Source organism: Saccopteryx leptura, chromosome 2 (assembly GCF_036850995.1).
Source record: "Saccopteryx leptura isolate mSacLep1 chromosome 2, mSacLep1_pri_phased_curated, whole genome shotgun sequence".
Classification (NCBI taxonomy): domain Eukaryota; kingdom Metazoa; phylum Chordata; class Mammalia; order Chiroptera; family Emballonuridae; genus Saccopteryx; species Saccopteryx leptura.
The window spans coordinates 178,932,643-178,945,852 of record NC_089504.1 but is presented as its reverse complement, the minus strand read 5'-3'; the positions used below and the strand labels follow the sequence as shown (position 1 = coordinate 178,945,852).

General features: G+C 45.0%; 1 protein-coding gene across 14 annotated transcripts in view; it reads right to left on the bottom strand.

Annotated features, from left to right (window-relative positions):
- R3HDM2 (R3H domain containing 2) overlaps positions 1 to 10,182 on the bottom strand; it is a 223,684-nt gene extending 213,502 nt beyond the window's left edge. For all 14 annotated transcript variants that reach the window (XM_066369420.1, XM_066369422.1, XM_066369421.1 and 11 more), the window contains exon 1: positions 9,945 to 10,182. The gene's annotated coding sequence lies outside the window, so the exon portion shown is untranslated. The remainder of the gene's footprint in view (positions 1 to 9,944) is intronic.
- Positions 10,183 to 13,210: the final 3,028 nt, after the last annotated feature.

Genomic DNA, 13,210 nt, shown 5'->3' with positions numbered 1-13,210 from the left:
TTGCTTTTATACTTTCGTCCTAGTTCTGTTAGGAAGCTTATAGCAACATTCACAAGTCTTAATTACCCTTCTCCAAGAGATGAAGAATTACCTGATGCCCAGAATGCTGCTCACATACCAAAACAATGCATAAATTCTTACAATTGACAGGCAACAAAAACACTGCCCCTACAAAAAATATGAACCCCATACTTGGAAAATCTAAACTTTAAATATAATTTTTAAGACTACTTCAAAGTCCAATGAGCTTTTAGAAAAGAAAAAAAGTGCTTTGCAGATATGAAATGTGGTTTTGAGTATTAATAATAAACACTACAGCACAAATGTTATTGCCATGAAATATACCAAAGGCATTCACACAAAATAATGGACCAAGTAGCAAAGGAAACTAGTTAATGAAGTTAAGAAAAATTCACCCCTATTCCGTACATTAGACAAGAATTGTATAGAAGACTGATAATGGGAGCAAAAATATCTCCAAATGATCAAGATTCAAGTTGACTAGCCTGCAGACCATCTTTTTTTCTTTTCTTTTCCTACTAGACCCATAATCAACAAAAAGCAATAGAAATGAACTGAGTTATATTAAACCCTGCTGATTACCCCACTTATCTTTACACTTATGAAGACAAGGACCTCAGAATAACTGTATGGGTACAAAACTAGTTTTTATTACTTGGAAAAAATTTGGAGATCTTCAATGTTAAAAGAAAAAAAGCTGTAAAACACTCTATTAATGCCTACAGAGAAATAAAAGAATAAAACATTGTTCTAAGTTAAGAAAGAGACCTTACAAGAGCATCTAACAACTAGCTTCATTTTTTTCCACCAAGAAAATATCCAGAAAGACCTGAAAATTATTTCCCAGGAAAAACTGAAGTCTTTGACAATTTAAAAAAGCCAGTGTGCAAGTAAATAAGAAATTAAAGGAAAGGAAAAAATTTTTTATGTTTTCATGGTTAACAAACTACAGAGAAATGGAATAAAATGGGTCCTTTATTTATTTATTTTTTAGTGAGAGAGAGGACACACAGATGGAAAGACAGGGACAAACAGGAAGGGAAAGAAATGAGAAGCATCAACTCATAGTTGCGGCACCTTAGTTGTTCACTGATTGCTTTCTCATGTGCCTTGGGGAGGGGAGCTCTAGCTAAGCCAGCAACCTTCGAGCTCAAGCCAGCGACCATGGGGTCATGTCTACAATCCTCCACTCAAGCTGGTGAGTTCGTGTTCAAGGGAGATGAGCCTACGCTCAAGCTGAAAACCTAGGAGTTTTGAACCCCAAGGTCACTGGCTTGAGTGCAGGCTCATCCACTTAAGCGTGGGGTCGCTGGCTTGATTATAGAGATCATAGACATAACACCATGGTCCCTGGCTTGGGCCCAAGGTCGCTGGCTTGAGCAAGGGGTCACTAGCTCTGCTGTAGCCTCCCCATGCCGCCGTCAAGGCACATATGAGAAAGCAATCAACGAACAACTAAGATGCTGCAATGAAGAATTGATGCTTCTCACCTTTCTCCCTTCCTGTCTGTCCCTATTTGTCCCTCTCTGTCTCTCTGTCTCTCTCTCTCTCTCACACACACACACACACACACACACACACACACACACACACACACACAATACAAAATGTGTTTTGACTACTGGGAACTGTGACTGCCTAAAGCTTCTGCATATTTTCTCCTTACCCTCTCTTGTCTGCAGGCTGGGGGTACCAATTTGATCAGTTCTTTTTTTAAAAGCACTCTAGGAAACTTATTGTCAAAACAAGGAAGCTGAAACAGCTTTCCCAGCATGGACTCAAACACCGGAACAAAACAATTCACAAGAGACCCTGCAGAAAAGCAAAAGAACACCTGGTTTTAGAAGCATCCCAGAACCTTTCTTTTCATACATCTCAAGTAAAAACAATGAAATCACTAGAGTATTATAATTAAGGGCTTTCAACATCAATTTTTTAAATTGTCAATTTTAAATTGATAATTTAGTTGTTAGATGCTCTTGTAAGGTCTCTTTCTTAACTTAGAACAATGTTTTATTCTTTTATTTCTCTGTAGGCATTAATAGAGTATTTTACAGCTTTTTTTCTTTTAACATTGAAGATCTCCAAATTTTTTCCAAGTAATAAAAACTAGTTTTGTACCCATACAGTTATTCTGAGGTCCTTGTCTTCATAAGTGTAAAGATAAGTGGGGTAATCAGCAGAATTTAATCAGCAGGATTTAAATTGAAGTTAGAGAAAATAGATAGAGGCAGTCCCTGGGCTATGAATGAGATAGGTTCTGTAGTTTTGTTAAGTTAAATTTGTATGTAAGTTGGAACAGGTATATTTACCTATTAAATGCAACTTAGATGTCTGTCTTAACATAGTATTTATTTTTACCTTTCTGTGCATATAAACACTTATACATTTTCAAACCTATACAACCTATCTTGTTCACAACCTGGGAACTGTCTGTATATGCTAAGGAAATCTAAGGGAACTCAAAGAGTAGTCAAAACAGAGTAGAGCCCTGGCCGGTTGGCTCAGTGGTAGAGCGTTGGCCTGGCGTGCGGGGGACCCGGGTTTGATTCCCGGCCAGGGCACATAGGAGAAGCACCCATTTGCTTCTCCACCCCCCCACTCTTTCCTCTCTGTCTCTCTCTTCCCCTCCCGCAGCCAAGGCTCCATTGGAGCAAAGATGGCCCGGGCGCTGGGGATGGCTCCTTGGCCTCTGCCCCAGGTGCTGGAGTGGCTCTGGTCGCGGCAGAGCGACTCCCCAGAGGGGCAGAGCATCGCCCCCTGGTGGGCAGAGCTTCGCCCCTGGTGGGCGTGCCGGGTGGATCCTGGTCGGGCGCATGTGGGAATCTGTCTGACTGTCTCTCCCCATTTCCAGCTTCAGAAAAATACAAAAAAAAAAAAGCAGAGCAGATTATGAAGTCTTTCCTATCTATATTTGTTTTCAGAAATAAATGTAGGAAAAATGAACAAAGTAACTTCATTGGAGAGATGAAACAGGTGCTACACTGCTAAATCGGCAATCGTGGTAAGAAGAGAAGTTAACCACTATAAGACTATTAAGTGGAATGTTTTCTACAGGGAGGGTGAGAAGAATACAGCTGGAGGAAAATACTTAGGCCACTGTGTATGAAGGCCTTTAGAATTAGACCCACCAACTGTATTCATGCACACATATTCAAGCCATGAGTCCAGTACTTTTTCCTACTTGTAAGTGGGGAGCACATTCCACAAAGGAACACTCAGAGTCCCTTAGCCAATTCCACAAGGCAGCACAGAAAAACCTCAACATCCCCTTTATACACCACACACACACACACACACACACACACACACACACAGTTTCACAGAATTCTCTCCTCTGCACTTCCTGGGACACTTGCCTGACCAGGAGGTGGCGCAGTGGATAGAGCGTTGGACTGGGATGCAGAAGGACCCAGGTTCAAGACCCTGAGGTTGCCAGCTTGAGCGCAGGCTCATCTGGTTTGAGCTAAAGCTCACCAGCTTGGACCCTAGGTCACTGGCTCAAGCAAGGGGTTACTCGGTCTGCTGAAGACCCGCGGTCAAGGCACATATGAGAAAGCAATCAATGAACAACTAAGGTGTTGCAACGAAAAACTGATTGATTGATGCTTCTCATCTCTCTCTGTTTCTGTCTGTCTGTCCCTATCTATCCCTCTATCCCTCTCTCTGACTCTCTCTCTGTACCTGTAAAAAAAAAAAAAAGAAAAAATACACTTTTTATCCCTCCCCAAAATCTTTTTCCTGGAAGTTTTCTTTCAGTTCATAAAGAGATCTAGCACAAGAATAAGCACTGTACCATTCAGAAACCTACACTAAACTGTTATCAGTAGTACTCAGTATTTATAACAAGTGAGAACATGGCACAGAGTTGTTTGTCTCTGGGGCTTGAGAAAAACTTCCCAGAAACTTTGTGAAAGGATTTAAAAGAGGACAAGAGAAGTTTTATAGAAGCTTTATCAATCTGCCTAAATTACATCAGAAATTATTCACAATATGAGAACTACACTATTTCTCATGCTGTTACTTCTTTTTTTTTTTTTTTTTTTTTTTTAATTTTTATGAAGCTGGAAACAGGGAGAGACAGTCAGACAGACTCCCGCATGCGCCTGACCGGGATCCACCTGGCACGCCCACCATGGGGGGGCGCTCTGCCCACCAGGAGGTGATGCTCTGCCCATCCTGGGCGTCGCCATGTTGCGACCAGAGCCACTCTAGCGCCTGAGGCAGAGGCCACAGAGCCATCCCCAGCGCCCGGGCCATCTTTGCTCCAATGGAGCCTTGGCTGCGGGAGGGGAAGAGAGAGACAGAGGAAAGCACAGCGGAGGGGTGGAGAAGCAAATGGGCGCTTCTCCTGTGTGCCCTGGCCGGGAATCGAACCTGGGTCCTCCGCACGCTAGGCCAACGCTCTACCGCTGAGCCAACCGGCCAGGACTCATGCTGTTACTTCTTTACACTAATAATATCTGAACTGGATCCAGTTCAATACAAAAATCCCCAATTCTCCAACCCACCCCCAACCACCACCCCCACACACAAACCATTCTCTCTTTGGCCTGGCAGCTTTCAATGTCCTAGCAAAGGTTTAAGCCAGGGGCCTCGGCCCGCAGACTAATCCACGAAGTTCAAAATATTTTGGATAAAATTAAGTAAGCCTAGGGGCCTACTTGTATTTTTTCATTTCTCTAGCATCCTAGCTAGATATTAGCTTAGTTAACAGCAGTTGTGATGCGAACTACAGTTTCTGGTCATTTTGTGACACTGAGTAAACTGCATGTACGATTGTGCTTGTTGTACTGATTTTTTTTGTTTTCAACTGCAGTGAGAAAAGTGTTGCGTAACAGTTGCCTTTTGTAGACCTAGTGCGGCCCGCCTAAGGGCTGTGATCTTGCTCTGCGGCCCACATGCTGAGTTGAGTTTGAGACCCCTGGTTTAAGCAAAACTTTGGGCTTAGCCACCAGCAATACCACAGAGTTAAAAGCACTGCCTCATCCCTTTTGCCTTCCTATGCTGGAGAACAGTGGCCAGGACTGCCCCAAAGAGAAATCTCATCCTGGCCAGAAGGTCAAGTAATGTAACAAATGTATCAATAAAGGCAAGAAAGAAGGCCCTGGCCTGGCAGCTCAGTTGGTTAGAGCGTCATCCTGATATGACAAGGTTGCAGGTTCAATCCCCAGTCCAGGGCACATAACAAGAATCAACCAATGAATGCATAAATAAATGCAACAACAAATCAATTCTCTCTTTTTCTAAACTTAGTAACTCAAAATTTAAAATAAAAAAAGATAAAATAAATGAGGGATAATCCACAGAACTCAGGGGAGACCTGTTCCTTTCATCCCCAGACTTAATATAGAATTTAGTTGCTAAAAATGTCCCCCAAAATAGATTTGTGAAACAAAGAATCATATGTTCCCCAAAACTGAACACTCTACGATTGTTAGAGAAAGCTAGTCTTAGTATTTTAGCTCAACTGTCTCTACATGAATGAGGGAGTAAAAAATCTGATATAGCCTAGACCCCTGGTCGGCAAACTGCAGCTCACGAGCCACATGTGGCTCTTCAGCCCCTTGAGTGTGGCTCTTTCATAAAATACCATGTGTGGGCGCTACCTCAATAAGGAATGTACCTACCTATATAGTTTTAAAAATTTGGCTCTCAAAAGAAATTTCAATTGTTGTACTGTTGATATTTGGCACTGTTGACTAATGAGTTTGTCGACCACTGGCCTACACTATAAATAATAACATCTTTAGGTTATTGAAAAATTCAAAGTGGAACCAGCCTGTTCAGCTGTCCAGGGCCAAAGAGGTAAGGATGGTGATGTCTCTCATCCAGGATATAAATAAACCTCAAGGGAAGAGCCTGAAGCAGTTGGTAAAAATCTAACCACAGGAGATCTGAGTTAATCTTCCTCTAAAACCAAGAATGCCAAGGATTCCCCACACTTCATCCTTTCTGCCTTCAAAGTGCTTTCATTCAATAACCAGAAAGCCCATGACTTCTGTCAAAAGAAATGTAGCAAGAACTGACAGAAAAAAACATCTCAATTTCTTCTAATAAATACCTTACAAAATCCTAGTGAAAATCCATTCTACACCTCCAAGGATAACCAATCATGATCAGAAATTCATGACAATGAATACTTCAAGAATAAAACTCCTTCTCTTTACCTATTCAATTTTTTGTGGTCCTAGCCAGTAACATAGTGGATAGAATGCCACCCCCGAGTGCCAAGGTCACCAGTTCCATCGCAGGTCCTCAATTTGAGCCCGTCAGGGCACATATGAGAAGCAATCAATGTATGCACAACTAAGTGGAATGAGTTGATGCTTCTCTCTCTGCCTCTGTCTCTTTCTCCCTTTCCTTTTCTCTCTCCCCCTTCCCTCCCTTCCACTCTCTCTCAAAAAAAAAAAAAAAGTGGGAAAGGGAGTTAAGTAAATATATCTGGGGGAGGGGCTTTGCAATTTTAGATAGCCAAAGAAATTGCCACTATTAACAGTGACATCTGAGTCAAGACCTGAGGAGGTAAGGGGACAAGGCTGTGCAGCTTTGGAAGGAAAAGGTTATCCAGGAAGATCCAGGGAACAAGTATAGGGCCTGTGCCTGGTGTGCTAAAGGAACAGTGAGGGGACCAGTGCATATATGGGAGGCAAAGGGTACTATAGATCTAGGGCTTTACAGGCAATTGTAAAGTCTATGGCTTTTATTCTGAGAGAAAAAGGAAGCCATCTACCCTTCTGACTGCTTTCCTTTAAAAAATATCGAGAGCCCTGGCCAGTTGGCTCAGCGGTAGAGCGTCGGCCTAGCGTGCGGAGGACCCGGGTTCGATTCCCGGCCAGGGCACACAGGAGAAGCGCCCATTTGCTTCTCCACCCCTCCGCTGTGCTTTCCTCTCTGTCTCTCTCTTCCCCTCCCGCAGCCAAGGCTCCATTGGAGCAAAGATGGCCCGGGCGCTGGGGATGGCTCTGTAGCCTCTGCCTCAGGCGCTAGAGTGGCTCTGGTCGCAATATGGCGACGCCCAGGATGGGCAGAGCATCACCCCCTGGTGGGCAGAGCATTGCCCCATGGTGGGCGTGCCGGGTGGATCCCAGTCGGGTGCATGTGGGAGTCTGTCTGACTGTCTCTCCCCGTTTCCAGCTTCAGAAAAAAAAAAATGAAAAAAAAAAAATATCGAGCACCCTGTTTCTATACAGGCAAAGTTTTAAATTTTTTACATTGTGGAGACCTACAGTATAGATTATATAGTGGACACAAAGACAGCTGGAACTGCAACTCTGAAATTTGACTTTATCTGATAGTTCATCAGAACTTCAAGAAAGGTTCTCAGTTCTCTCAAACTTATGGAGAACAGCAACGGGGGAAGAAAAAAACAACTAAAGAGTGAACAGAATTAACCTACCACTTTCCACCACTAAACTTTTTTTTTTTTTTTTTTTACAGGGACAGAGAGAGAGTCAGAGAGAGGGATAGATAGGGACAGACAGACAGACAGGAATGCAGAGAGATGAGAAGCATCAATCATCAGTTTTTCATTGTGACACCTTAGTTGTTCTTTGATTGCCTCCTCATATGTGCCTTGACCGCGGGCCTTCAGCAGACCAAGTAACCCCTTGCTTGAGCCAGCGACCTTGGGTCCCAGCGACCTTGGGTCCAAGCTGGTGAGCTTTTTGCTTAAGCCAGATGAGCCGGCGCTGAAGCCGGTAACCTTGGGGTCTCGAACCTGGGTCCTTCCGCATCCCAGTCTGACGCTCTATCCACTGTGCCACCGCCTGGTCAGGCTCCACCACTAAACTTTTATCCTGATAACCCAGGCTCCACAAACGGGGGAAAAAGGAAATAATAGAGTAAGAAAACAAACAAGCTTGACCAGGCGGTGGTGCAGTGGATAGAGCGTCGGACTGGGATGCGGAAGACCCAGGTTCGAGACCCCGAGGTCACCAGATTCAGCGCAGGCTCATCTGGTTTGAGCAAAGCTCACCAGCTTGGACCCAAGGGGTTACTCCGTCTGCTGAAGGCCCACAGTCAAGGCACATATGAGAAAGTAGTCAATGAATAACTAAGGTGTCGCAACGAAAAACTGATGACTGATGCTGCCTGTCTGTTCCTGCCTGTCTGTCCCTATCTGACTCTCTCTCTCTTAAAAGAAAAAAGAAAAAGGAAACAAACAAAAAAGGCATTAGGGCCCTGGCCGGTTGGCTCAGTGGTAGAGCGTCGGCCTGGCGTGCAGAAGTCCCGGGTTCGATTCCTGGCCAGGGCACACAGGAGAAGCGCCCATCTGCCTCTCCACCCCTCCCCCTCTCCTTCCTCTCTGTCTCTCTCTTCCCCTCCCCCAGCCGAGGCTCCTTTGGAGCAAAAGATGGCCCGGGCGCTGGGGATGGCTCCTTGGCCTCTGCCCCAAGCGCTAGAGTGGCTCTGGTCACAACAGAGCAACGCCCTGGAGGGGCAGAGCATTGCCCCCTGGTGGGCAGAGCGTGGCCCCTGGTGGGCGTGCCAGGTGGATCCCGGTGGGCGCATGCGGGAGTCTGGCTGGCTGTCTCTCCCCGTTTCCAGCTTCAGAAAAATACAAAAAAAAAAAAAAAAAAGGCATTAGTAAGAAAGAAGAGCCTGACCAGGCAGTGGCACAGTGGATAGAGCCTCGGACTGGGATGCAAAGGACCCAGGGCCAAATCCCCACGGTGCTGACTTGAGCACAGGCTCACCAGCTTGAGCACAAGGTTGCTGGCTTGAGGTGGGATCATAGACATGACCCCATGGTCACTGGCTGGAGCCCAAAGGTCGCTGCCTTGTAGCCCAAGGTCACTGGCTTGAGCAAGGGGTCACACAAGGTCACTGGCTTGAGCAAGGGGTCACTTGCTCTGCTGGAGCGCCCCCTTCAAGGTACAGATGAAAAAGCAGTCAACCAACAACTAAGGTGCCACAACTAAGGTAACACAAGGAAGAATTGATGCTTCTCATCTCTCTCCCTTCCTGTCCCTATCTCTAAAGAAAAAAAAAAAGCAAGAAAGCCACAAAACTTTAAGTACCAATATGACTATCCAAAAATACAATAAAATGGTAGAAATTTGTGGCAATTTTCATGTGGAACCTATCCCCTCTCCCCTCCCCAGTCTTCATGTTGCCCACCAACATCAACCAAGATGCAGCCTTCTCAATTTTAGTTGTCTATTGGAAAAAATATATACAACATTCATTCAAATGAGGTCTGAATTTACATTTTCCCACACCTTCTTTGGTTTAATGAACCTCTGGGGCCGTTATCCGGTCATTTCTCATGATTATACAAAAACAATTCACTATGAGTAAATAAATATTCCGTGGACCTACTAGGTTAATGGTCACAAATGCTGAAAATGTTTGGCTCTACAGGAAACTGAAATTGGTAAGAGTTTTTCACAGGCTAGAGTGAATTATGAGCTTAGTGTAGGCCCAACTTTTAAGTTCCAGAAACATCTCCCTGTATGTTCGAACTCGAGTCCCCGTCCTCACATAAACTCGGACACCTGGACACCGGCATGATTTGAAACACTCTGACACTTTTCCCTCCCATTATTCCAAAGCTCAAAGGAAAACCGAGCCCAAGAAACACATGGAGCTAGTCACCCCCCAAGCACTCCAAGGGCGCAACAGTTTTTAAGGTCCCATGGCACAGGCCACAGGTGGCGCCCGCCCCCGCCCTCCACCCGCGCCATCCCCTTCCCCTGCTTTTGGCCTGCAGCTTCCCCACACACTCCAGACGTCTCCAGCCTCGTGCCGTCCTTCACCGGAGGCTGCGGCCACCACCCACCACCCAGGGTCCATGGAGCTCCAGCAGTGGGAACCCAGGCAGGGGAGGCCTCCTCCAACCGCCAGTCCGTGCAGCCGCCACGCCCCCGCCCCAAGGGCCGCCCGTGCTGCCTGTGCCCTCAGCCGGGAGGTGGCCTCACCTCACGCGGGCCGTGGCCCGGAGGGCGCCCCAGTCTCCGCCCGCCGCCCGGGCCCACGGCCGCTGGGCTGCGGCTCGCCCCAACGGCCAGCGGCTGCGTGCTTCTAGGGGTGGGCTCTTCTCGGCAGGGGTTGCCCAGGGCCCAGGGCAGGGGAGAAAGGGGGACTGGGGCGGGGGAGGGGAAAGGGGCTTGGGAAGGAGGGGGGAGAGGGAGAGATAAGGTGGGAACCAAACCCGGAAAAGGAGAAACAGGGGGAGGGGAAAAATCAGAAGGGGAAGAAAGGCCCAGAGTCCGCCCCCTGCTGCGGCCTGCGCGCTACGTCACCACGTCCACTTAGTCACGGCGTCTTGTGCCTCCCCCCCCCCCCCCCCCCCCCCCCCCCCCCGCATCCCTTCTGCCTGTATGTTTTTCCACGCCTGTTGACGTTCCCTGCCTGGTCTCCACCAACCCAGCTGCCACGCGCAAGCACACTGGTTGACTCACTTTGTCGCTCCTTCACTGTTACCTGTGTAACAAGCAACCAAACCACGTTGATTGAGATCCTTAGTCTACCTTGAGTCCATCAAGCCTGTCAAATTCATCCTAGATTTAAACATAGTACTGATTAATTTAAATTTACAGAACACTTTCAAAACAGCCTGTGACTTAGGACAGTAACTCTTGTGCCTAAAAGAGCATTTTTACAATAAGACCGTATAATATAAATGAATAAAGATCCTGTGGTAGGTAAATGTCCATATTTTCCAGATGTAAAAATTTAATTTTTGTTAATAAATTGTAACTTTTTAACCTAAATAAAGTAGGTTGAAGTTCACCCTGTTAAAATCGCTTTACCTTCCCCTCAAGATATAGCTGTTTTTCTTAAGTCATCTTAAATTTGCAACCTCCCCATTCTGTCTGTCCTAGGGAAAATCAGTTTAGTTATTGGTTGCCTGTATTTGAATCATTTACCAGCCTCAAAGAATCATTGTAGTCTTACATTGACAGAATTGAGCCATTAAATATTTACTATGTGGCAAGAGCTGCATTAGGCAAAAAATAATAAGAATTATAGTACAATGTAAGTGTTACTAATAGTGAGGTATTCAATGTGCTATGGAAACACAAGAAGGAGCAATTCTTAGAGGTAAGGGAGATTGAGTAAGCTACAGAGATGCTACAGGTGACATTTCAGCTAACTTTAAAGCAGGGGTCCCCAAACTTTTTACACAGGGGGCCAAGTTCACTGTCCCTCAGACCAGTGGAGGGCCAGACTATAAAAAAAACTATGAACAAATCCCTATGCACACTGCACATATCTTATTTTAAAATAAAAAAACAAAACAAGAACAAATACAATATTTAAAATAAAGAACATGTAAATTTAAAACAAACTGACCAGTATTTCAATGGGAACTATGGGCCTGCTTTTGGCTAATGAGATGGTCAATGCCCGGTTCCATATTTGTCACTGCTAGCCGTAACAAGTGATATGACGTGCTTCAGGAGCTGTGATGCATGCGTCCCGCGTCACCGGAAGTAGTACTGTACGTAAGCGCCGCCACACTTTGCGGCGCCGCTGCCTCCACATACAGTACTGCAGGAGCACAGGATGTAGATATTGAACACCAATGAAAGAGGTGCCCCTTCCGGAAGTGTGGTGGGGGCCAGATAAATGGCCTCAGGGGGCCGCATGTGCCATAGTTTGGAGACCCCTGCTTTAAAGAATATAACTAGGAGTTCATCAGAGAGGCAAGAATGGAGAAAACAGCAAAGTCATAGAGCTATAAAATTCTTCTTTCCTTCAAGAATCAGCAAGTTCAGGTTTTTAAATTGGATGCAGGAGGCAGTGATGACCAGAAGGAAATAATATTTAAGTTATGTGTAATATAGAATATGTTGCATTCTACATCTATTTTTTCAATTCAGTTCTCTAAACAATAAGTACTATTGTTACACCCAATTTATAAGTTAAGGGAACCTGGGAAACCAAAGTCCCAGATTTTGAATTGAGATAGTTCATCTTCAGAGCCTGCTCTTAATCACTAATTATTAGCAATATATCTATCTGCAAAAGGCAGGCTACAAAGACCTGTGTGTCATGATACAGAGTGAAGCAGTTCAGTCTTTCTGAGACAAATGCAGTAACTGAAGAACAGCTAAGGCAGAAACATGAGGCACCCACCCCTAAGAGAAGCCCACCTCTGCTGCTCCTTTTGCTCACCACTCATTCCCCAACTGTTTGCCAGAGAAAAAAAAGCAGCTGAAGTCATCCTAGAATTTGAGGGGGTCTGGGAACTGTAGTTAAGACATGGAACGAATAGCAATATAACTACCTCCCCCAAACTCAAGATCAGGTTATCATCCAAGAATGAAATGAGGAACACTAAAATATTAGAGATAAGATCAATTCCTGTGGGATAGGGTGAGGAGAGTTGAGGGGTTAATGCAAGTGGGTACAGGGTTCTTTCTGGGGAGATGAACGTGTTCTTAAATTAGATAGTGGTGATGGTTGTACAACTCTGAATGTACTAAAGACCACTGAATTGTATACATTACATTAAAGAGTGAATTTATGTTATGTAAATTATATCTCAATGAGACTGTTTTTTGGTTTGTTTTTGAGAGCAGGGGAAATAGACTCCTGCATGTGCCCCAACTAGGATCCACCTGGCAACCCCAGCCTGGGGCCAAGGCTCTAATCAACTGAGCTATCATCACCACCTGAGTCCAACGCTCAGACCAAGCTATCTATCCTCAGTGCCTAGGGCCAATGCTCAAACCAATCGAGCCACTGGCTGTGAAGAGAGGAAGAGGGAGAGAAGTGGGAAGGAAGGAAAGAAAAGCAAATGGTCACTTCTTATATGTGCCTTGACCCGGGATGTCTGCATATGGGGCCCGTGCTCTATCCACTGAGCAAACTGGTCAGGGCTGAAACTGTTATTTTAAAATAAATAAATTTATACTAGAGACTAAATAATAAACCTACATCTATCATGACCCTTAAAAAGAAAAGGTAAAGAAGAGTGTTAAAAAACTGTGACACCCAAAAATACAAAATACAATCAAGGTGACTTGAATATAACCTGTGAGATGCAGTCTGAATTGTGTCATTTATTCATTTAAAAGTGTGTGTGTGTATATATATATATATATATATATATATATATATATATATATTCTTTTTTTAAGTGAGAGGAGGGGAGATAGACAGACTCCTGTATGCGCCTTAACCGGGATCCACCCAGCAACCCTGTCTGTGGCCGATGCTTGAATCAACCAAGCTA